Source organism: Cyprinus carpio, chromosome B15 (genome assembly GCF_018340385.1).
Source record: "Cyprinus carpio isolate SPL01 chromosome B15, ASM1834038v1, whole genome shotgun sequence".
NCBI lineage: Eukaryota > Metazoa > Chordata > Actinopteri > Cypriniformes > Cyprinidae > Cyprinus > Cyprinus carpio.
In genome coordinates, this window is record NC_056611.1 from 15,787,770 (window position 1) to 15,812,517 (window position 24,748).

The 24,748-nt window shown below is 37.6% G+C and overlaps 1 long non-coding RNA gene across 1 annotated transcript; it reads left to right on the forward strand.

Moving 5' to 3' along the window:
• The first annotated feature begins 352 nt into the window (after positions 1-352).
• On the forward strand, positions 353-12,523 carry LOC122139809. The gene is made up of 3 exons (XR_006156555.1): positions 353-779; positions 10,588-10,656; positions 10,766-12,523. It is a non-coding gene; the product is annotated as an uncharacterized LOC122139809 (long non-coding RNA).
• The last annotated feature ends 12,225 nt before the right edge of the window (positions 12,524-24,748 follow it).

Consider the following 24,748-nt stretch of genomic DNA (forward strand, 5'->3'; position numbering starts at 1 on the left):
GGAGTGTGGAGAGAGCAAGCTAGCGAGAGTGGAAAGCCGGTAACGCGGTGCATTGATGCATTTGCTGCGTCTCAGACGTGCTCTTTCGGTGGGACGTAGCCCGGGGTTTTTGGCAACAGCAGGCTGCCTGTTTTCCATCACCCAATCGAGCCAGACCTGGAATAGGGATAAACGCACGAACGGAGTTGCCGCAGCTGAGCAGCGCTGGATGAGTGAGGTAAAGTGAATGAGTGAGAGTCTCTGTGCTGTGCTGTGTGTGTGTGTGTGTGTGTGTGTGTGTGTGTGTGTGTGTGTGTGTTTGTGTTTTTGTGTGTGTGTGTGTGTGTGTGTTTGTGTGTTTGTGTTTTGAGATCCAGCAGACTGGCATGATTTGCTGGTGGTGTGGCCCTGGCTGCTGCTTGGACTGTCTCTCATCCTCAGTGCCATCACACCACCCTTCGGCACGCTCTCCACCTCTGCGGCTTTTGACGGCAAGCTGTAATATGGACGTACGGACCTTTACTTTGATATTACCATCCGTCCATCTCACCTCTTTTCCACCTCTCCTCTATTTCATTCTTCCTCTTTCGTTTCATGTGAACAGCCTTCCAGTCAACATGACCTGTATGACTCTCGCTTTTTCTAGCCTATCAGATCTGCATGATTTTGTCAGCAGGGCTAGCAACAAAAGTTGAAATCTGAGATTTTTCTCTCTTTCTTTCTCTCACCCACTTTCTTTGTCGAGCAGGCTGCGAGAAAATTGTGATCGGCTTCATACTCATCCTCATCCTCACACCAGGGTGAGTTTAAAACCATTTTCTGCTTCTCCCCACCCACAGCTGTAGCATCTGTTAGTGTCTTCATTACCTTTGTCTGAAGCTGCTTGTATTGGGCTTGCCAGTTAGCAGTAAGCTAAATTTTCTTGTATTATCTTGTATTAACACTTCATGGTTTAGGTAGTGTTACAGTTTAGTGGTTTAACCAGTTATTGTACGTCGGGGACGCCAGTAGTAAGTCACAGCGACTAGACTGAGAGCTCAGCTTTTGAGAACGAGACACGAGCTGGTGGAGAGTTTACCTGGAGCCAGGGGCATTTTTTCAAAGTGCCTGTATTGTTCGATGTCAGAGACTGAGTGGGGGTGTTGGGGAAATAGAGGGATCGAGCTTGTTGGGGGAGGGAGAGATGGGTCAATGTTGTGTCTAGCTAAAGGTTGCACTTGTTGTGTCACAGACAGACAGACAAACAAGTGTAGGGGGATTGGGGGGATGCACAAAAAGCTATGAGTAGATGGGCCTTTTATAGCCATATATTTTTTCAATTTTTGTTGTTGTGAGGAACATCAGTATGCTCGAATTTTGTTACAGGTTGGCAGTCGGTCTGCAAATGTGCCTCTCACAATCCCTGAGACCCTAACTTGTGACGTTTTCCTGTTATGTGCACGGGTTAGGTTCTTGGGAGCTGAGAGGGGTGCTCTGTCATCAGCCCGCCAGCGTCGGAAACAAAGACATTTTAGTCAACAGTGAAGCGCAACTGTCAGAGGAGAGAGGAAGCAGCTAGCCGTGTATATAAAGGGACAGTGTGCATGGGGGGGGGGGGCATTGATGAAATGCCGGCATATAGGTCATGTGATGCGCTAGTGGGTAGGATCAGTTGAGGGTTCATTGTTGGAGGGATAAGGTTAGAAAGAGGAGATCTAATTCCTTTGCATTTGACGAGTTTAATTTCAAATGCTGCCAGGCCTTGAATGCATGTTAAAGGGGTAAAATGAAAACTCTGTCATCATTTAGTCACCCTTATGTTGTTCTAAGTCTATATGATTTCTGTGTGGAACACAAAAGAGGATATTTTGAGAAATGACTCTCCATTTATTGGAAGTCAATGGTAACCAAGACATTTTTCAAAATATCTTCTTTTGTGTCCCACAGAAGAAAGTCATATATGACAATATATGAGGGTGAGTAAATGTTGACATAATTTTTGGGTGAACTATCCCACCATGTCTTACATTAATCACATTCAATTTCACATTTCTTCATTTGAGAGCAGCACAAAGTACTATGGAGAGCGTCATGCTAAAGGCTCGGTACACTTGTGTTTGACCTCAGAGAGCCCTCAACTGCTCACTTTGTAAATGTGAACATCATCTTTTTAATGTGTGCTGAGTCATGTTTGTTTGTGTGTGTGTTAAGTCCATCATGCTATGTGACGTGGCTTTAGCATGTAGCATGTCTACTGTGGTATGCAAGTGCTGACAGGGCCTTACATTTTTTGTTGCTTGCTAACCTAGATGTATATCCCTTAAGGCACTAGACCTTAAAGATTTTCAGCTGGAGGACATCGCCAGAGACCCCTGCAACCAATTAATTAAATTTGGTGAAAAGCATTGTTATGAGCATACATGTCGAGAGATGGGGTTGTCGAGAGTTCACCCACACTCCTTGGTGGTTTGTTTCATTTCCGTAGTGTGCTAGTGGACCATTTGTCCACTATTGTGGCACGTCTGACTGCTGTTTGAAATGGCATTGCGGCAACATTTCAACAAAGGAATGACGCAAAACGAGGCCAAAGAGTATTTATTGCAGTCTCTACACAAACACCTTTACAGTCTAAGACCTTTTTTGGCATTTAGAGAGACAGTGAGAGGCTGCTTAATGAGATAAAGGCTTGCCCACAGTTCATGGACGGTGCATTGCCTCGTTTAAGGCATCGGCCGCTGCATCGTACGTATAATGCATGGTGCCATCACGCCCACATCCCTGTCTGTCTTTCTCTCTCTACCCACCATTACACCCACAGGCTGTCTCTCTACCTCTCTCTATCTATCGGTACCCACTGTCACAATCAAAGAAAACTCTCTTCATCATAAACCCTGTCACTGCTGTTGCCGACATTGAACGCTTTGGGGTTTGAGGTGTGATGGTTTTTGCTAGCCAGTGGTGTAGCACTTTGTCTTGGTACATGTCCAGGTAGCCATGCTCTTGCTCTCTAAGAGGATTTGTCTGGCACACTCTGCTTAGATTGCTTGCTGAATTTCGGATGGAAATCGTCAAGCTTTCGCACACATTTTTGAGGCTTTCCAAATGAAAACGAAAGGCTTGTAGTAGCCGATCCCCATAGCATAGCATAATACTGGCTTTACCCCAGTGTCTGCAGTGCTGTGCTCTGGCGTCTAGGCTGCAGCTCTATTGTTCACTCCTGTCTCTCTGCGCTCACGTTGCACTCCACTGGCACTGGGACAGCCTCCCCAATCCTGGATCACTTTTAAGGTGGACCGGTGAACATGGAGGAAGCCATACAATCGCGTTTAAGGCGGACTGCGACAGGTTTACTGGCTTAGAACAAAGGCTGCCGCAGTGAGGAAGGTTGTGCAGGTGGAGTGTTAGACAGTGCTACAGTGGTTGACGCCCATGGCTAAGCAGCACCTAGCCGTCTGACACACTTCCAGACAGATCCATCCAGTCGGGTCCATTTGATCTCCTGAAGCTTCATATCCATCGTCCCACCTACCACGGTGAAAAATTTGCCCCAGTCCACCATAGGAGTGTCCGTAGACATCCTTCTGAAATGCTAAAGTACCTCAAGTCTAAAATTAGTGCAAAGCCAGCCTGTTTGATGGAAAGAGATTATTACTTACTTAGTATTGAACTCTGGAGTTTAAAACTTGCGTGTGTCGGTTAGTATAGTGACTATTCTTTCTACAACCAGCCAACACCAATCACTCTGATTTGGTTCTCGTGGAAAAGAGTCCAGACTCATGATGGTGACCACATGCTAGTGCGACTGTTTATCACAGTGTTAATTTATTTTTAAAATAAATCATGGCAAGATGGTGTGGAAAGCACGTTGTCTGTCAGAAGCAACAATATTTTCCATGCCCACAGGTGGTATTGCTTAGTAATTTGGTTCACATATAAATGGAAGAAGAAATTTACCCAAGTTCTATCCTGAGACCTAAAATAATGCTTCTATAGTGCTCATTGCTATTGACCTATAATGTATGGGAGTTTGTGAGCAGTCACATGGAGAAGGTATGTGCTTGTCCATGTTCTCCATTGTTCTAATGGACTCTCTGGAGTAAGTGGGTAGACTGAATGCACATGTATATTCAGAGGTGAAGGATGCATTTCAGTGATTCTTATGTGAACACGCAGTGGATGATCATGTGTGTGTCTGTCATACCTTCATCCACATGCGACATTCCTGAATACTTTTTCCCTCGGGACAAGGGTTGGCTTCAGCTAGTGCACTGATTAATGATGCAGAAGAGCACAGCTGTGTGTGTGTAGTGAGAGAGCAATCATAGTAATGATATATCAACCGACCGATATTTGACCATTTTGACGTTATCGGCATGTTGCCCTATGCTTCTGATGAACAGAAGTGGTACATTTAGTAGTTGATTTTATCAAAAGCCACTTAGAAAGGTGTAACATAGGTACTCAAAAGCCCTGTCAATAAAATTTTCTATTTCATTTATTTCATTGAGAATTTGCTAAAGACGTTGTAAAATAATTTTAAATTAAGTTACTTATTGTATGTCTTAATAAACATCAAGTTGTATCAGCGTATACAGTATCAGCATTATTTTGGCTATCCCACTCTCTAGGTATCAGAACTGGTCCATATCGTTTGATCACTATGCCTGTATGATGGAGAATGGCTGCATCTACATTGGTCCAAAGTTGCTGCGCGGGCTGAGCTGCTTTCTTTCATAATGAGTGTCAAGAGAGTTTGCTGTCTGCATGGCCATCTGCGCAGACAAGCAGGCAGGCTGGCTTCTCAGACCTCAGTACAGGTTAGAGCAGCTTAAGGATTACCAGCACAGGCATAGATTAATCAGCTCACAGGCCTAACCTAATTAAGCCAGCAGGGAAATGTCACCAGTGTATATCAACAAGCCTTTCTCTTTCACTCGGCCCTGCCCAGTTCAGGAATGCACGGATAGGTCAGCCCTCTCATCCTCTGTCCCGGACTGTCAGTGGAGCTCACGGAGCAGAACAGTATTCCTTTCACTGCACTCAGGTCAGTTGGTTCATATGGAGACGGCCTGGAAATCCCCCTTAGTTACTGTGGGAATGTGCTGCTGGATCGGACCTGTTCTGGCTCATCTCACTGGGCCTTACTAAACTCAAACGCTGCGGTGGCTAATTGTGTGAGATTACCTGTGTTACATATGTATTCATTAACTTTTAGCTAGTTATTATTATTTTTTTTTTAATAACTGATTAAACTAAAAGGAAAGGTCTGAAAAATGAGTGGGACACCTACCTGGGTCATGAACTGATTAAACCTAAAGGTAAAGGTCTTAAAATGAATTCTCAATCTCAATTTCCCTGGGTTATGCTGATTAAACCTAAAGGTAAAGGTCTTAAAATGAACTAAATTTTTTCTACACACTGTGACCAAACAAAAAAATGACAAGCTCTTAAAATTTGATTATTACTCTAGAAGTGGATGGGGACAAATCTAGAGATTTCTAAAAATGGAAGGACATTAAACTGTAGCAGCTGTACTTAAGGTTGGCAAAAGTATACAGTTGATTTACTGATCTGATCTGAAACACTACCATTCAAAGGTCTGGGTTTGGTAAGTTTTTAAAATATATTTCTTTAATTAAATGAAAGAGGTTTCTTATTGCTCACCAGAGCTGCATTTATTTGAATAAAAATACAGTAAAATAGTAATATTGTGACTTTTAAAATAACATTTTTCTATTTGAATGTTTTAAAATGTCATTTATTCCTGTGATGGTAAAACTAAATTTTCAGCATCATTACTCCAGTCTTAAGTGTCACATGATCCTTCAGAAATCATTCTGATTTTGCTGCTCAATAAACAGTTGATATTTTTGTGAAAGGTTCAACAGAACAACTTTTATTTGATATAGAAATCACTTTTGATCAATTTAATGCATCCTTGCTGAATGTTAGTTTCTTGCAAAAAAAAATAAAAATCTTACCAACCCCAAACTTTTTAATGATTGCATACATTTAGCAGAAGAGTGTTGATAAATGGGGGTGAAATAAACAAACTGTCATTTATTACCCTCATTGGTTCTTTTAATTTTGCACTCAATCAGAATTTCTAAGCGTGATAATCAATCTTCACCTCCGTAATCACGCTTGGTGACTGATTAATTTGTCATTAATAAACATTGTCTCTTTTGGCTGTGGCCCTGTTCCCTCGGGAGCCAGGAATTGTGTGGCTGTGGTGACTGTTGTCAGTGCGATTTGCATGACAGTGGTTGACGTTTGTTTCTCAGCGATTTGCCAGGGGCAGCTAGTGGCCAGGTCTCTGAGTGCCGAGAAAAGCACGGTGGCATCTCTGTCTCTCACTCTGTCATCATCATCAGTGCAGCATGCGTGTGTGCTGCCGTCAAATGAGGCACAAAGGAACATTCAAATCATGTTTCTCACACTTCCACAAGCACCTTGAGGAAATAATGGCCCCAGTGCTGTAAAGGGCAATGCTCATTGGTAACGGGTATTACAGATTGCCAGACCTGTATCCTAAAGCCTCCCCAATTATATGGCACATGTCACACAAAGCCTTCATTCACACTAGAAGTCTACGCATATTATAAACGTGTTCAACTGTCAAACATATTAATTCTTTGCTGCAGCGTGATTATTCCCACATATTATGGTGTTTGGCAGAGCATGAGACGCTTTTTGTTATTTTGTTGTTTCAGGACGCAGTTCAGCCTCTCATATCTCAATCTCATTTGATGTTGAATTAGTTTGGCATCAGCTTCACATAACCTTATAGGATTGGAGCTGCCGTGCTACTATGGCCAGAATATTGATAACAGATGTTCAAATGGCTTATCAGATCATTGTTCGCATGCCAAAGTAATCTCTCATTATTATTTGAGTTATTGTTATTAAAAGCTGTTGTTTTTGTTTGTCTACTTGTATTTTTTTTATTTCAGAGTTTATTAAAGATTAACAAGGCAAATTTTTGGATTTATTGATGCTAGATTAAAGCCGTATTTTTTAATAAATGGATGTTTTAGATATATTTAAAATGCATTTTATCAAAAATATATGGAGAAGGATATATTATATTATATTATATTATATTATATTATATTATATTATATTATATTATATTATATTATATTATATTATATTATATTATATTTATTATATAAATGCTGTTTAACTGTAAAATTATTTCTATGCTGGCATTTTTCTGTATATCTTTGAATGTGAAATTAAAAGGTCCATCATATAGTAACTTTTTTGACTTGTTTCATTTATTGTCAAGACTCAAGTTAAATGTTATTTTAATTTACTTTACTTTTTTATTATTACCAAAAATGACATTCACATTTTCTCTGGACAGCTGCAGGATTGAGACGGTAGCGTTGTTGAAATGGGAACGGCACAGGGAGAGATGTGGGTGCTGTGGAGGCAGACTGTCACTGTCTGTGTTTGTGACTATTGACTAACCTGAACAGAGAGACAGAGGGCATGCTGGGTGTGAGCCATCGGCCTCAGACTGTCCTTCCTGTCCTCTGCTTAGAAAACATGTCAGACGTGCGTCCAGAGATGCCTGCTTTGGATGGACAGCACGTCTTCTCCTTTCCTCAACCTCCAGGACAACATAATACACAGTGCTGGCTTGTCCTGATGTTAAGAAAACGAATGCAACCCAAAAATACAGAGATATAAAATAAAGCTTTTTAGTGAATAATCTCTAGAGATTTGAAATTTCTAGACATTACATAGACTGTCAAACATTGCCCTAATGATGAGTTTAACGTTTTAAATAACCTTTAAAGAAGACTGGGGTTAGTTGTCATGCTTTTCACTTCAGTGAAAATTTTTTAACATCTCTTCTAATATTGCCAAGGAAATTCACAGCTCTTTATATCAGTTTATATATATATATATATATATTTATGTATGTATCAGTGAGTTGCCTTTAAACATTTTATTATTATCTTTTCAGCAAATAAACACAAATGATTATGAAACATAAAAGTTATTAAACAAATATGTAAAGGTTAAAATATAAAAAAGATATCACAACATTTTAATTGCAAACAATATTGAAATTAATAAATTGTGTAAGTGTATAACACTATAAGCTATTATATAGCTAACACTTGGTATTCACTTGTTGATACAACAATATTACAATATGGTTATTCTCTGAATAAAAATATGCTATTTTAATTAGCATGGCAGAAACTAAGAGGGTTTTAAAAAAAAATGTGTTTGAAAGCAACATAAAACAAAACCACCAATTCTCATTGTTACTGTTTGATTGTACAACTTCTCCCTGTGACAGTTAGCCCCAGTATCCCAAGGCTATTTTCATTTTCAGCATTTTTATATTTTTAAAGGCAAGTATATCAGGTTTGTGGTCATCGGCGGAGGTGTGTGTGAGTGTTTGAGGTTTAAAGTGCAGTTGCAGGTTGCGGTGAAGATGTGTGTGTGTGTGTGTGTGAGGGGAATGGTGAGATGGCTCAGGGACTAAGCCTGCTCTTAGTCTGCCATCTCAGTCAGGAAAGCCTCTGCAGATTATCCTCGAGCTGACAGTAACCAAAATAGAATGAGCCTGATTCCCTCTTTTTTGTGTATGTGTGCATGCGCTGCCATTTTTTTTAGTCTCTGTCTGTCTGTCTCTTTCTCTCCCACTCGGTTTCCCTCCTGCTGTCATTTTTGTTTTATTCGCACACTCTCCGAATCCTATCCTCGCATGGCTTTTGGCCTACTTATTGTATTATCAAGCGTCAGTGTTTCTGGGTAAGCGAACGTGTGAATGCCGTTGTGTATGCGAGTGTGTTCATGTGCGAATGTTTGCATGTGAGCGAGTGACCGCACCCCATTGATTTGTGAAGAAATCAGCTCCAAACTCTAAATCCACAATTGGCCCGGCGTTCCTTCCAGGGCTCAGCACAAATTTGTGTCTGTCTAATGTTTTTAGGAGCATCCAGTAAATGTAACTGCCTTTATTATTGGTGCATCACCGATGTTCCTTATTTATAACTTTATTGACAGGCTCAAAAAATCCCAAGACTACATATGTTTGAAAGCTGTTGCTGTGAGCGATAGCTCCCTGCGTTTGTCACTTTAAGACTTGGAGTGATAATAAGCCCTTTGTCTGTTTGTGTCTGTAATTTACGGTCCTTTTGTTTTGAATATAACGTCCTTTTATTTAATCATTATGCATTATGTTTTCAGATGATATGTAAATCTAACAGCCTCCATGTCAGACACGGACTTCGGGTCACTGAGTTTAGGCTCCGCGAGTTCAAGAAAACACTTCAACAATGGCGTAGCAAATGGCTGTTACATTATCAGACCCCAAGGAGGCTTTTCTGCGTAAACCTGCTGACCCTGTGCAGGCACGACATGCCCGTCTGACTGTAATAAACCCCCCGTAGGGGCTGGATGTGGGGGCCCAAGTCTCCCTCTCTCACCTTCCTAAAACACTTCCAGTTGCTGGCTCTCCTCTGGCTCTGACGTCGGTGTCGAATCTCCTGACTTTGTCTTGATTGTAATAAATCTGCAAAACAAATTAAAATGAATTTAAAAGAAATAAACGATGAAATGTTTCGGCTTTCTGCGGCTTCTTTGTTTTCTCGGCTCACAAGGATGAGTGAAGGCAGGTTAACGGGGACAGTGGGCCGAAAGCCATGGGGGAAGGGCTTTTTTTCGTACATGCTTTAGCAATACTATCCATTTCACATTTAAATGGAGCTTCCTGCTTCATAATCATCATCTCCTTTGAGGGTATTTAAAGAAGCTTTATAACATAAAACATGTTTGGACAATATATCAAGACATATTTTAGATTGTTAGAAGTCAAAAAGTTGAAACCATTTCAAAAAGTTACTGAACGTAATTAATCATTTTTACAATAATTTCTTTTAAAATCAGAAATCTATAAGAATTTACATTAGACATTTGTATCAGTTAACAGCCATTTTTACAAAAGAAAATGACCAGTTTACAATTCTTATCATACAATCTGAAAAAAAAAATCAATAGTTTACTTTCTAAATGTAATTACGCTGATGGACCACATACACAGAGGCTCTAAAATGCATCCAGACATTTAAAAACTGATGAATGTCTATTTCGCAAAACATTTCATAAAAAGTTTGTTAGGTTGCTTTGGACACTTTCATCCCTCAACGTTCAATATAACTATTGTTATACAATTATGATTTTTTTTAAACAGCATATTTATTTAAGCATTAACAAGGAAAATGGGCTGTTTTGCATTTGTGCTGACTCGAGTTTTCAATCTTTGTTTTAGTTTAATGCGTTCTGTTTGTTTGTGGTCAATTCCAGGGCACTTTTGTTTTCTTTCAGCGGGGGTAATAAACCCATAACGCTGTCGGCCACATTCATTTCGTTTTAATATCCTCCGCTTCTCATTTTTCCTCACTAATCATTACTGATGTTGCTTTGATCCTCAGCAACTGGTTTGTTATGTGATTTCTGAAGACCCCCGCGTATGTTAGCAGCAGTCCACAGCACTCTGTATCTATTTCTAATTATTTATTAGCCACTTTAATGGCAAGGATATTTTCAGTGTGTTGCTATAGAAACTACAGTATATAACAGTTTTTTTATGTTATTTTTCAGGTGGGGTTTTTAAGCATATGTGTGAATGTCAGGCTTGAGGAAAATGGTGGACAGCTAGTCAAGTCTCAGGTCTCTATATACAGATACAAAGCTTGTCTGTCTGTAAAAGGTTCAGTACAACTTTAACTGTTTTTTTTCTCTCTCTCTCTCTCTCTCTCTCTCCTTTTCTCTCCTGCAGTACATAACAAATCATCAAAGCCGGGATTAAAATTTCGTGAAGGAGCAGCTTTGACTGCTGGAAGACTTAAGCGTATTAGCTTTAAAACCAAGATGGGAGTTTCAAGTGATGTATGGCAGACTTCAAAGATGTTTTAATCTGTCAGTAGGCATGCTCTTGCACAGGCTATTTATATTAGGACACAGTGTTTCTGCTTGCACATCCTAATCAATGGCTTCTCCGGCTAGACCCAGCCTGATGTTGGTGTTAACCAGTTATTAAACAGCTGCACTTCCTCTAGATTGTTTCCTCTGCTTTTCTTTAGAGTGGTCTTTAGAGGCACGACATGTACTTATTATGAATAATCATTTTATGATTTAATGGTCACAACTGCACTTCTATTCATGCTACTGAAATGTATTTGGACGCTTATAAGGTCACACTTAAAAATTTTAATGTCTTTGCATTATATCAGTATATCAAACATTAAAACATATGACAAAAAGAGTTGTTTGGACACTTTCTGGTTAGTGTAACATTCATTGTTAATGGGATGAATTACAGCTGTGTTTACTCTGATGGAACACATGTAGTTGACATGATATCTAAGAGGATCGGCAGTATCTTGTGGTGTGACATGCTACATTTTTTTCCACATCTTCTAGGCGTTCTGTATAGCCTTATTAATTGGGACATGAATACACTATAAAAAATTATATGATTTGTAAATCATGGCAACTTATGTTTTATCATTGACTCGTCAACTTTTTATAAATTATATGAAGGTCAACTTTTTAAGTCGGTTTAATGTTATTTAAGTTGAAATGACTTTTACAACCAAGTTGATTATACTTAAAATTTTAAGGCAGCAACTAAAGTTTTTAAATTGAAATAGGTGAATTTTTTTACAGTGAATATTGCTACTGTTAAAATGAATTTGTTGCACTGCAGAACAATTTAAAATAATTATCTATCAAAGGGAAATTGTGTTTAAAATGTTTTGACTAAAATAAATGTTGACCACAGGACTTGAAACACATTTTCCCTAATGCATTTATATAAGATTTAAAATATTGATGAAAATAATTTAATACATAAGCGTGTGTAGATATCCACATCTGGGAAATCTTGAAGGAAACTGTCTTCATACATCCACTAAAATGAGTTGGTAATAACTGAAATAATATGCTTTTAACTAAAATAGTACAAGTTATTTCTGGAGCCCTAGCTTCATTTGTTTACAACTGCAACTTGGTTTGATATTTTTATGTAGTGCAGCGACAATCATAATATCTCACTTAAGTAATTTTTCAGGACATTTTTTAAGGTTTATTTCCTGCAGCAAATTCTAACATTCCTGCAAATATACAATCTTTCTGCTACATGTGAAAGTTTGTTAAACTGACAAGAAAGTGATCATTTCAGGTTTTGCTCATCCAAGTTCAACGGCATCCAGAAAAGAGTAATACTACCTGAATGCAGGCGCTATATCATGATGACGTGGAAGATATTGTCATTCTATACAAAATCTGAAGCACCACTGCTTTCTTTATGACTATACAAAATTATTGATTTATTCCAAAATAACCTGGATAAGAGGAGTATAAAGCCAAAACCTTTTAATTCAAGTGTGTTAATTGTAGTACTGTTCTTGTTGTTACTTAAAACTGTTGTTGACTAGTGACTAAGCTTTTATTTTATAACTTAAAAACGTATTATTATTATTATTATTATTACAAATTATATTTCAGCCTAACAATTTGTGTGAATGTTTTTGAACAATAAAGATTTCATAATTTAGTGTCACATAATTTAGTTTTACTTTTTTAAATCCCACAATACTCTGATATTCCCAATTTTAAATGTAATTATAAATACCAGTATATGAAGTTTTATACCCACTGTATGATAAAAATTAAGAATGCATGTATTGATTTGATCCTGTGCTTTTTTTTCCTGTTTTTCGTTTTCCTCATCACTTTGTCAACTGTCTTTTTATGAATTTGCAAACACTGTTCATACAAAGGATTAGGAACTATTTCTAGATATGCACACAAACACTTCAAATTGAATCTACCCTTTTCCAGACAGGTTTCTGTTGGGAATTTTAAAATATTGCCATGTGTAAACCCTACAGATACTTTGAATGGAGAGCAGTGTTCTCTGTGAGCATGGCCATGCCTGAGGTGAGGTTTTTTTTTTTTTTTCCTTTTTTCACATTGAGATTATTCATGTGTTTGTTTCGAGCTGTTCATCTGTCATCAGTATGACTTTCTTAGTGTTATAGAGGTTTATACTCAGAAAATGGAGAAAAAAGAAAGACAAAACATCTCAATGTTGAAATGTTTATCTTTAAATCTCTCATTTAATATTGTAATATCCTGCTAAATCACTGTGAAAAGCACACCGTGATTCTGCTGTTTTACCTGAAAGTGTTACAAACTGTTGGAAGTCACGCCTGCGTGGTTTTTGGAGCTGAATGTTGCTGTGTGTTTGTCCGAGACAGTGATGTCACTCTCCCTCATTTAAAGTGAAATGCGGCAATGTGATTTCATGCATCAAGGAGGAATCTGAATGTGTTTTCTGTGCTTGGCTATAAATAGCAGATAATGTCTCTTTCCAGTTCCAGAAATAGGTTCTGTGGAGCCGAGCAACACTTTCCTTTTAAACAAGCAAATATACAGGACATACATTATGTTGAATTAAGAGTGCCACTTTTGAACAGACTTGGAGCTCTGCCACGTCTACAAGATGAATTCATCACCTCACAGTACAACACGAGGCTCTGGATCAGACATTTAACGTAACACAGCTTTTTCTAAATAACAGAAATTACGAATTTAAATTTCAGGACTGAACTCTGATTAAAAATGAGTTGGGATTAGTCTTATGATTATATTGTAATTATTAGCAGTTTCTTTTGAGAAAGGCAAAGCAAATAGTATTTGTCTTATTTTCTGTCAAATTGTTGTAGTTTCACTGACAATTCATTTCCAGCACACAGAGACTGGTTAAAGATACTTTCAGTCATTCATAGATCAACTTTATTTTATTATAGACTTTATTATAAACTTTATTATAGATTAAAAAAAATGTCTGATTTATTTGTCAAAACTGTCAAAAGATTTAAAAAAAAAAGTCTTGTTAAAGGGAAAAGGTTGAGGTATTTTGTAACTTATTTCGCACAATCTGTATATTTCTGTACAATTTTATTTTTCTCAAATCTATTTTAAAAATGTACTTAGATTAAATGTAAGAATTAAACAGACTTTTCTGATAGTATTCAGCATGCATGATATTATGTAATAGTCCTGAACCTATTTATTTGTAAAACTGCATGGATTTAATTATTAACAGATTTCCAAAGAAAAAAAAAACTATCTTTAAAACGAAAAATTACAGTCCTTGATTGGAATTTTCTGCCTCATAAAACCATTGTCCTGCTGTTTGTTTCTTTTTAATTAGATCATATGATGCACAAGGACAAACAAATGATTTGTTTGGTTTAATTAGTCTGAAAGCAGTTTTTTTTTTTTCTTTTGAGTGCTGGCTAATTTTTGCAATCCTTTAAGTGCTCGACTAATTTAGGGTTTATTTCAATTTAATTTACTTCCAATTTTTGGAAACAGTTTAATTTATCGCACGTCATATGCAAACTAAGTAGGTATTTTCAAAAGATGTTGTCCTCACCTGGGACTGTTCAAGGGCATTAGAGATCTGCTTGAGCTTACTGTATATTCACACACACACACACGGGCGATATAGCAGAGCTGTGTGTGGTAGCGGCTATGCGGCTTTGATCAGTGCATTTCCCTTGTCCTTTGTCAAAAGCAGCCTGAGAGGCAGAGATGTGTGTGTGCTGAAGTACGAGGCTCCATTGAAGTGTGAAGAGTGCGCAACTTTCTTCCTCTTTTCTTCCTTCCCTACCGTCCTTTCTCGTATTAGAAGAGTCTTTATTATGTGGGCAGAAAGTGAGGGGGGGAAACGGGAGGGTGTGTGAACGGGGCTCTCCTGTTTATTAATATAGGAGGCAGGTTCCCACACACGGAACAATGCGTTAGCCAAGCGAGGCGGCATTGTCGGAGCGGCAGAAACTAGCCTACACCATGCTGGAAGTCAACCGAAGACATGCACGACATGTGATCGGCTCATGTGTTTTACAAAACGCGGTGCGCGGAGCATGTGCGCTTCTCTGTGAAAAGCACACCGTCTACATTTAATGCATGTTGTTCGTGAATGAAGCCGAACACGAGTCCTAACGCAGCAGACATACTGATGGAAAGACTAACGCAGAGTCAGAGGAAATTGCAGAAGGCATCGGCCAAGTTCAAATGCACTTTCACCCCCCCCGTCCATCCTCTTCCCTTCCTGCCATTCTTCTCGCGGCACAAACGGCCGTCAGCTAGGTATGCGTTCATTCATTGTGTGCGGCAGGGGGTCCCTCACTTCAAACCGACCCGTTTAAAAGAGGACTGCAAAGTCCCACGGAGTCCCCTGAGCCGTGAGCGGAGCAGACAGGCGTGACTGGACCGGCAGACAAAGTGGCTGGAGCCCTGCCCCTCCATCCTGCCCACACCGTGCCCCTGCCGCGCCCGCCCGGAACAGCCTTCATTAGGACACCGTTACATGGGTCACTGACATAGATAGAAGAGTGCCCGTGATAGAGAAAAAGCAACATTTGTGTTCATGCTGGCTTAATATGATTTTTGTAAATGTTTTTTACACAATTTTTAAGACTCTAAAATTGTTATAGATATAACCATCGAGTGAGCCTGATTGATTGGTTAGAAAAGTTTTTAAATGTGCTTAAAAAAAGAAGAAGACAAAAAAAGAAGTTAATTCAAGTATCAATTTTCTGGAAAGATGTACCACATAACATTACATAAGTTTTTCAAGGTAAAAGTATTTTATATTGAATAGTTTAAACGTATTATTATTTATTACATTTTATTTATTTATTTATTTATTTATTTTTCATAAATGGAACAGTTAAAGTTAGGCTACAACATTTACCTCATGGCTTTTGTGTGTTGACATTAGCATCTGTTTCAAACATTAAATGAAAGAAAGTACAAGTAAAAAAAGTAATTAAAATATAAGGTGCAATTAAAGGAATTCATTATTTTCTGTTTCATTAGCTGCATGATTCATACATCAAAGTTATTTTCTGTAAAGTTAATTTTCTTTTAATAGATTGTACACTGACAGCTACAATAGGCTACATTACCTATTGTTTAGGTTTTTACTTTGAAACAATTTTCACTCATAATTATAATTAATAAATCAGAATAAATTATATTATTTTATATTATCTACATAATTCTTACATTAAAGATATTTTAGTAACACTTTACATCAAGGTCCATTAGTTAACACTAATTAATGCATTAACTTTGAGCAATACCCTACATTTGTTATGGTATTTATTCATCTTTGTTAATGTTAATGAACAAAATTACAACTATTTCATGTTAGCTCAGGTGTTTATTAATATTAACAGATACAATTTTTAATTTTAATAATGTATTATATGTATACTATAAATATATCATATATCATTAAACATGTATTATTCATTGTCACTGATAACTGTGAACTGAACAAAACTGCACAAATCAGACTGTTTTGAGATTTGAGAAATGCAGATGACTTTGGACACATTTAATTAAAAGAAAATAATGATAGCACTTTACACTAAGGTTCCATTTGGTAACATTAGTTAACATGTACTAACAATGAAAAATACTTGTAAAGCATTTATTAATGTTATATTAATTTCAATATTATTTATCCATAAATATCATTAATTTTGGGGAAAGTTGCATCACATTGGATTTTTTGTTTACAAAATAGTCAAATTATCTGATATTCTAAGAGACTTACTGACCTTGACATACAATCATGAGGGTCTGCAGGGGTCCTCTATGATATAATTTCCGTTTTTTTTTTTTTTTTTTTTGATCACACTACATACTTCATAAGTGTTCTTTGATAAACTGCATTTTTATTTTTTTAATAGACTTTCATTTCATTGACACAAACATTATTTGCTTGTAAATTTCACATACAATTACAAAGAAAGGGAAAGTAACACACTGAATTAACATTAATTAACATTCTGAAGATGAAAGACTGAAACAGTATTTTCTTGTAAAAACATACTCCAATAATCATCATTTACAAATTTGAAAAAACATCTTTTGCAGTGAATCTGTATCTAAATGTTCACCAAAAAAAAAAAAAAAAAAATTACATGAAAATGCATGGCTAATGGAAAACTTAATTCCATGGAGCTTCTAACAACTTCAGATGTCAAATATCAATGTTTCAACAGGTCCTTGTCTGCTAAGGCCTATTCGGGAGATCTGGAAAGTCCCAGCGTTCACTGGGGGATGCCATCAGGTGAATGGGCTTTGAAACATCCCAGATCGTGGATGAGAGCGTAGTGGGTGGTGCTCCCCCGAGAGGGACGGGAGCGGAGAGCCCCTGCTCTCATTCAGTCCTCTCCGGGTTTGCACACAGCTTCTCAAGTGGCCCATGAAAGCCCATTACCTCCTTGTGGGAGGGCTTAATTGAAGCTGAAATGCAGAGAAACAATGGTGTGCAGAAACCTGAGTGAACGTGAGTATGAGCGCAGCACTTCCCCATGGCATTAATAGTGGCATAAATGACAATAAACTGCTTTGTAAAGCAGCGATATGGCCCTATATATCTATCGTGAGCCGGGCCTGCCTCATTACGGAGGCCGTACACAAAGAAGGCAATCAGTCAGGAGGTACACGGGTGACTGCCACTGCTCGCATCATTAGCCATCCCACCGATGCCATGCGATACGTTCTAGCGCCTCAGCCACCGGCCATTCCATAAAAGAGACGGGACCGACTACAGAAGAAGAGCTCAGACAAAACCACTTTGCAAAAGCTGTGAGGCGAAGCATTATTAGTTTATTCACTGCACAGGTGCCGAGATTACACCGCATAGAGGGAGAAATGATAAAAGGAAACTCCCAAGGATGACCACCATGCATCCATGGATGAAGCATTCTTTTCCTTTGAAAGCAATTCTGCTTCAAGCTGAGGTGTGTAATTTTTTCGATGGTAAAATACAATCTCAGCTTAATATGCAGTGGCATTCACAAGGTTGATTTCCTTGAAAAGCATGAACGTTGTTGGTCTTTGCACTTTTAATACCTTACTTTGTTACCAACCAAAAAGACTCAGCCAGTCGCCTGAATCTGGGGTAGAACTACCAGTTTCGTCAACCAATGAGAGTTGTTGGGGGAAACCTGTTTGCAAATAATCATTTTTACAAATTCAATGCATTCCTTTCTTCCATGAAATACAAAAGATCAATGCAAGAAAAAAAAAGGTCACACTATATTTTAAGGTCCAATTCTCGCTATTAACAAACCATTTACTGTGACTTTTGCCTCAATAAACTTCTAATTTGCTGCTTATTAATAGTTAGTATGGTAGTTGTTGAGTTTAGGTATTAGGATTATGGCTGTAGAATGTGGTCATGCAGAATATGTGCTTTATAAATACTAATAAACAGCCAATATGTTAATAATAGGCATGCTAATAACCAACTAGTTAATAGTGAGAATTGGTCCCTCTACTAAAAACAAAGATTATTAGAGTAAGTTTTATAAGAAAATACTATTTCTGTCTTTCGACTTCAAAATGCCATGTTTAATTCATCGTTACTTGCATTTCTTTATAATTATTTGTGAAATGTTCTTCCAGTTTCGAAGTGTTTTTTTTTTTTTTTTACAGTGAAGATATTTTGGAAAATGTCTCTGTGTTTTCTGGAACGACATGAGTTTGAGTAAATGACAGAATTATAATAATTTTAATAAATTATAATAATAATTTTTCACTGGAGTCATATATTAGATGTAGATATAACTGCAATGTTTTTTGCCTACAGGGAAGTATGTTATGTCACTGCATTACCCAGCTCCCCCTGCATAACAGACTGTTGCCTTGGAGATACAAACTGCTTTTCATTCATGGCATACGGCCATTTTTATTGCAATTTCATGATTGTTAAAGAAAAGAGCACTATTTTTTGCAGTAGAGTAGGCTCGTACTGAGATTAGCGCAGTGAGTGCTGATTACTGATTGTAAATCAGTTATGAATCAGGTAGTGTTGAGTACAGAACAGAGTCAGCCATGGTAACATTCAGTAACTTTCTCCATATGCGTCTTGTTTCATATTATCAATGGCCCCCATGCTCTTACCCATCCCCCATCACCTAATTCCCTCCACACATCTACCCCTTGTTTTCATTATTTTTCCTTCGAAAACTTCCACACCAGAACTCTGCTGCTTCCCCAGTATTTTATCAGTTCATCTTTGCTATCCTCCCCAAACATTCTTATGGACCAGTTCTATATTTTCTCCTGACATTCTTCACATTCATCTTGGTTTGTTGTCATGGGATAATAAATCTGTTGAAAGCCCCCCTCAGAGTCAAATACCACAACACTAAAAGTACCATTGAAAAATGGCCAAAGAAATATTACATATATTGTTTTCTAATGTATGTTATCGATTACTTGGATTATTTGGACCCTCTATCACTCTTTTTAAGTTTTTACTTAAATTTTTAAAGGGATAGTTCACCCAGAAATGAAAATTCTGTCATTACATTCTCACCTTTATGTTGTTCCAAACTCGTAAGACCTTCGTTCATCTTTGGAACACAAATTAAGATATTTTTAATGAAATCCGAGAGCTTTCTGCAACACAACTGACATGTTCATGGCCCAGAAAGGTAGTAAGGACATTGTTACAAGAAAGTCCATGTGACATCAGTGGTTCAACCATAATTTTATGAAGCTACGAGAATACTTTTTTTGCACAAATAAAACAAAACTATAACGACTTCATTCTACCATTTCTTCTCTTCTGTGTCAGAATTCGACACGCATTTGCAAGAGTATCACAACACATGCGTGTGCATTGCTCTGCTTGTAAACAAGGCACAGCGTATCTGGGTTTTACGTCAGAATGCCGGCTCCTGCGTCATCAGCATCACACGCATGTGTTGTGTTACTCTCACGAGTGCGTGTCGAATTCTGACACAGAAGAGAAGAAATTGTTTGATAGAGTAGCTTCATAACATTATGGTTGAACCACTGATTTCACATGGACTATTTTGACAATGTCTTTACTACCTTTCTTGGCCTTGAATGTGGTAGTTGTATTGCTGTCTATGCAGAGTCAGAAAGCTCTCGGATTTCATAAAAAATATCTTAATTTGTGTTTCCGAATATGACTAAAGGTCTTATGGGTTTGGAACGACATGAAGGTGAGTAACTAATGACAATTTTAATTTTTGGGTGATCTAGTGTTTCTAGATTAATGTGTTAAATTTAAACATCACTCTATCTACCCTATTTATTTATTTTTATATATATATATATATATATATATATATATATATATATATATATATATATACAATTCCTAGTTTTGTGTTTTAAAAAAGTGTTATAAATTAACAGCACAAAAAAAAGAAATTCTTTCAGATGTTTCAACTTTCCTGAAAAAAATGGATTTCTAGGCCAATGAAAGAGTATGTTCAGTGACATAGAAATAAAACAATATATAAAGTTCAAGATGCAGATTGTTGCTGTAAATGTGGTACTAACAGAAAATTAATAACAAAGTAGGTATTTTTGTTGTTGTTGTTGTTGTTTTTTTAAATGTACAACTTTATGTTATATCCACATACAATGGCATACAATACTATAGTACAGTAGGAGTGTTTTAGCTAAATTCAGATTTTTTTATAGTGTATATTCAGAGTATTTCACTGTTTTTGATGTTGTTTTAGAATATGTAGTTTGATATTATCTGACTGCTTTGATATTAAATATTTTTGCCATATGGGAATATTTTATACTCATGCTATGTGAACAAAACCAGATGTCAGTTGGCTTCCACTGAAAATATAAACGTATGTAAGCTTACCTAAGTTTACATAAGGTTATATATAAGAACAAGTCAACAGGAATGTTGTTAGGACATTTTGTACTTGCAATCGAAGCTGCAGACCAGCAAGGAATCCTTAAGTTAATCATTTAGGCTTATAGCGCAATCTAACCAAGCATGATTTCTTTGTTAGTCAACAGCACAGCAACCGCGTACTTGTTCTGCTCAATAATTGCAAGAGGAACACCTGTACCATGAAAAAAGGAGAGTTTCTCGCTAGAGAGAGCCTCCCTTGGATGTGTGATTTTACTGTGTGCAGTGAGGCAGTAAAATCTGAAGGCAATTACCATGGAGAGTGCACACTCCTGAACTAGCCAGCCTATGCAAGCACGCTGTGTCCCCTAATGAGGTGTGACCAGACTCATGAGTTGCCATGGAAACTCCCACCAAGCCACTGCAATGCCATCAAATCTTCTATATGATACCTCCCGCCCCCTTCCACTGTCTGTAATGGTTAAACACCTGGAGGAAAAGTTACGGGTTGATAGTGAAACCAGATGATGGAATACAATGCCTAAATGACTTTAGTTTCAATAATGAGACATTTTAGAAGAGTGATATTTAAATGCAATTCATTTATAAACACGAATACAAACAAAACATTAATCTAATCGAACAATAATTCAAGAAAACTGTTAACAGTTCATTTGGTTTGGCATGAGGCAGAGAGTTTCAGATTCTTGGCAGTTTGGAAGATATTTACTGCTAGTATGTCTCTTGATATTGCCAGGATAAACCGAGATAAACAAATAGTTCAGTTTCTTGGGCAAGTATATCAGTAATAAAACTGATCTTCACGGCTTTATGTTGATAAAATAAATCATTTTGTAATTTGGCATGTTTTAAAACTTTCTGGCGTAAGATTCCTCTGTCCTGACCTCCTCCATCACCCTTTTTAAGTGTAATTTTGAAGTGTTTCTAGATTAATAACGTGTTAAATTGAAGTCACATTACCCTTATTTTTTACAAATCCTAGTTTTAAGTAAAGCTGACAATTGAATGCATTAAACTCATAAGAATTTTTTTTTCATGCTAATACTTTTTGACATTATTTTTATAAGATGTTTAATTTAGGCCAGTGATAGATTATGCTCAATGACAATAAAAAATTAACAAAACACAAGAAAAAAAGGTACATAAGCTGTCAGTGGCGTAGTTCACCTCTGTACCTTATATGACTCCAAAATGGGGCATAATAGTACTTTGAAAGAACATATTTGTACCTAAAGTGTACATATTAGTACCTTTTAAAAAGATGCCAACCCAGTGACAGCTTTTGCATCTTTATTTCTGAGTGTATATCGACTTCTGAAGGTACTTTTTGTAAGATTTTCTACTGTTTGTAAATCTCAAATTATCTTAATTTGAGGGTTTTCACAGCAAATTTGTGATTAATTTCATTATTTTACCATGAAAAAACTCAGATAAAATCAACTGAAATTTGTTAGTATTTAAAAACCAATGGAGTAACTTTTCTACATGAAAAACAAAAAGAAACTTGTGATTATGTTTTGAAAAACAAGTCATTTCCTGACCTGCATGTGACAGTTTTTCAACTCCTGAATGAGGCAGAGCTCAGAAAGGGAAACTATGTGGGAGGTATGTCATTCAGATTCATTCACTGGTCATTCAGTTCACTGTAAATAAGATGCCCATCAGACCCTTTGAGAGCAAAACAAAATGGCAGAACGGCGGGTGACAGGCTGCACATGCTAACTGCTACACAGGTTGTAGGTCCTGAGTGGCTCGTTCTTCATGCCCAGCACTGTCCGGTCGTTTTGTCCACTAGTGGCACATTCCTTCCTCTTGGCCAGTCTTGTGTTTATTTCCAAGGAGCACTCTTTTTCCCAGGTCCCTCTTGGCCTCTGAGCGAAGGCTTTTGGCAGAGATCCACGTTGCACAAAAGGCCCGGGCATTCCAGCTGTCTGTCTCTAATCCCCAGTGTCAGCTCGTGTTAATGTTGCACCGTGAAATCTGAAGGCGCAAAGCGGCGTGGGATATTAAAAAACCATCGTCAGAATTCCTCTGGAAAGGCAACTAGTCTGCTGGTGGTATTAGCGAGGGCTGGTGTGTTGCCATCTTGGAGATGAGGGGCTCTGAGGCCTTCGCCTGCATTGGAAATGCTTGCTGTAGTGGTTTGAGGTGGTGAAGGAGAGGAAATTGATGAATGCCGTCTTCAGAGACTTGCTCTGGTGCAAGAAGAAAAGGGAAGAAAGTGACTGACGCAGGACTGAAGCAGCATTTCCGTTTTTTTCTCTCTGCCTCCTCAGCCTGGAAAAACAGACAATAGGCGAATGACACGGCTCTGTGGATGGCTGATTATCTCACATCCCTTAACCTCACACACTCCCCCCTCCTGCTCTCTGAACTGCCACTAATGTCCAAAGAGCGAATTAACCTGTGCGCTCCTTAAAGGGTTAGTTTTTTTACAGTCTATGGGTTGCACATTAAATTGCACATTTAACTTTAAATAGCTTTTGATTGGCTGCATGTCACACAGCATTTGCGCCTTAAGTGTGGAAAGACTAATTGGGTTAAATATAAAAATTAGGTGTTCATTTCATCTCTTATTTTAATAAAACATAAAAATATGTGAAAATGCTAATATAATAAAAATTCAATTTTATTATAATTAATAATAATCACAAAATTATAACATTTTTGTAGTTATTTCTCCAAAATAAGCTACTGGGAAACTACGCTCCTCCTCTCTCAAAGCAGATTGATCACTGGAGTGCAGCTGACTTGACATTTTGTCTTTGTTGGCTGTGGTTTGATAGTGGAGCTGTGTGGAGGCTGATAAAAGCGGGTGGTCAGTTAGAGGCAGGTGGAGGGGAGCGTGGGGCGGTAATGACATGCAGGAACGGGGCAGAGAGAGAGCGATCTCGCCTGAGAGGTGGGAGAGATGCCGCTCGCGACGGGGGCCGGTCTGCTGCTGACTGCTTTCTGATGACTTGTCAGTTTGGGAAGGACAGGCTGTTTGTCTGTGCAGCTGGGTGTGTCTCATTATCACATCAGTGTCATCTTTCTCTGTTTTCATGCAGCAGGCAGATCACACCCCTGTGAGAGGATCAAACCCGACACACACTAGTGTGTGTGAGTGGAGCCGTGTGTTGATACATGTGCATTTTCACTTTATTCATTTCCTGTTTAAATCTGTTCCTTCCCTGTTCATTTCCTTTTTATGTATATGCCCTGTACATTCAGGGGACAGTGGGTAATTTAGTGAACTGTGCGTAATTTTGTCATGTGACCATAATAAAGGTCTGTGATCACACACGAGTAAAAAAAGAAATCCAGCTTCTTTAAAAAGTTGTGCAGGTAAAAAAATAAATAAATATAAAGTTTGCAACAATTAAGATTTTTTAAAACGTTTTTGAATAATGCTCACTATACGGCTGCATTTATTTGATTAAAAATGCTTTGGGGTAAGATGTGCCAGTGGCCCGGCTAAAGATGTAGCTTTTTACTTATTACTAATTTAGAAAAATACAGAATATGTTCTGCAAAAAAAAGACTTACAGTAGGAATGCACGTTTACCTGATGTGAACCAGTGATACTGAGAAGCCAAATCTAGCAAATCTAGCAACACCTGGCCCACATTTATTTATGTTTTGTAATATTTTATGTTTTTAAAATATTACAAATTTCTCTTGACATGAGCAAGTGTTGTCACAAAACTTGGTAATTTCTATTTCTAGTGTCCTGTTTTATTTGTATATTCTTCTAATTTCAGTTGACAGCAGACATCCTGAAATTTATGTAAATGTATTTGTTTTTTTGTATTGCCTCTTTACTTCTTCTAATTTCTCCTTGCCTACGCAGACAACTACATAAGTTCTGTAAAATGTGGCACAGTTTAGTGTTTTTTTTTTTTTTGTAAGTGTTTTGTCTTTATCAGCTTTGGACTGGATCTGGTCCAGAGTCAAACTGTTAAAATTGTGAGATGAGTTCTGTTAAAATTTGCTTTTCCATTCATAGGGGTATCCGAAATGTGAATT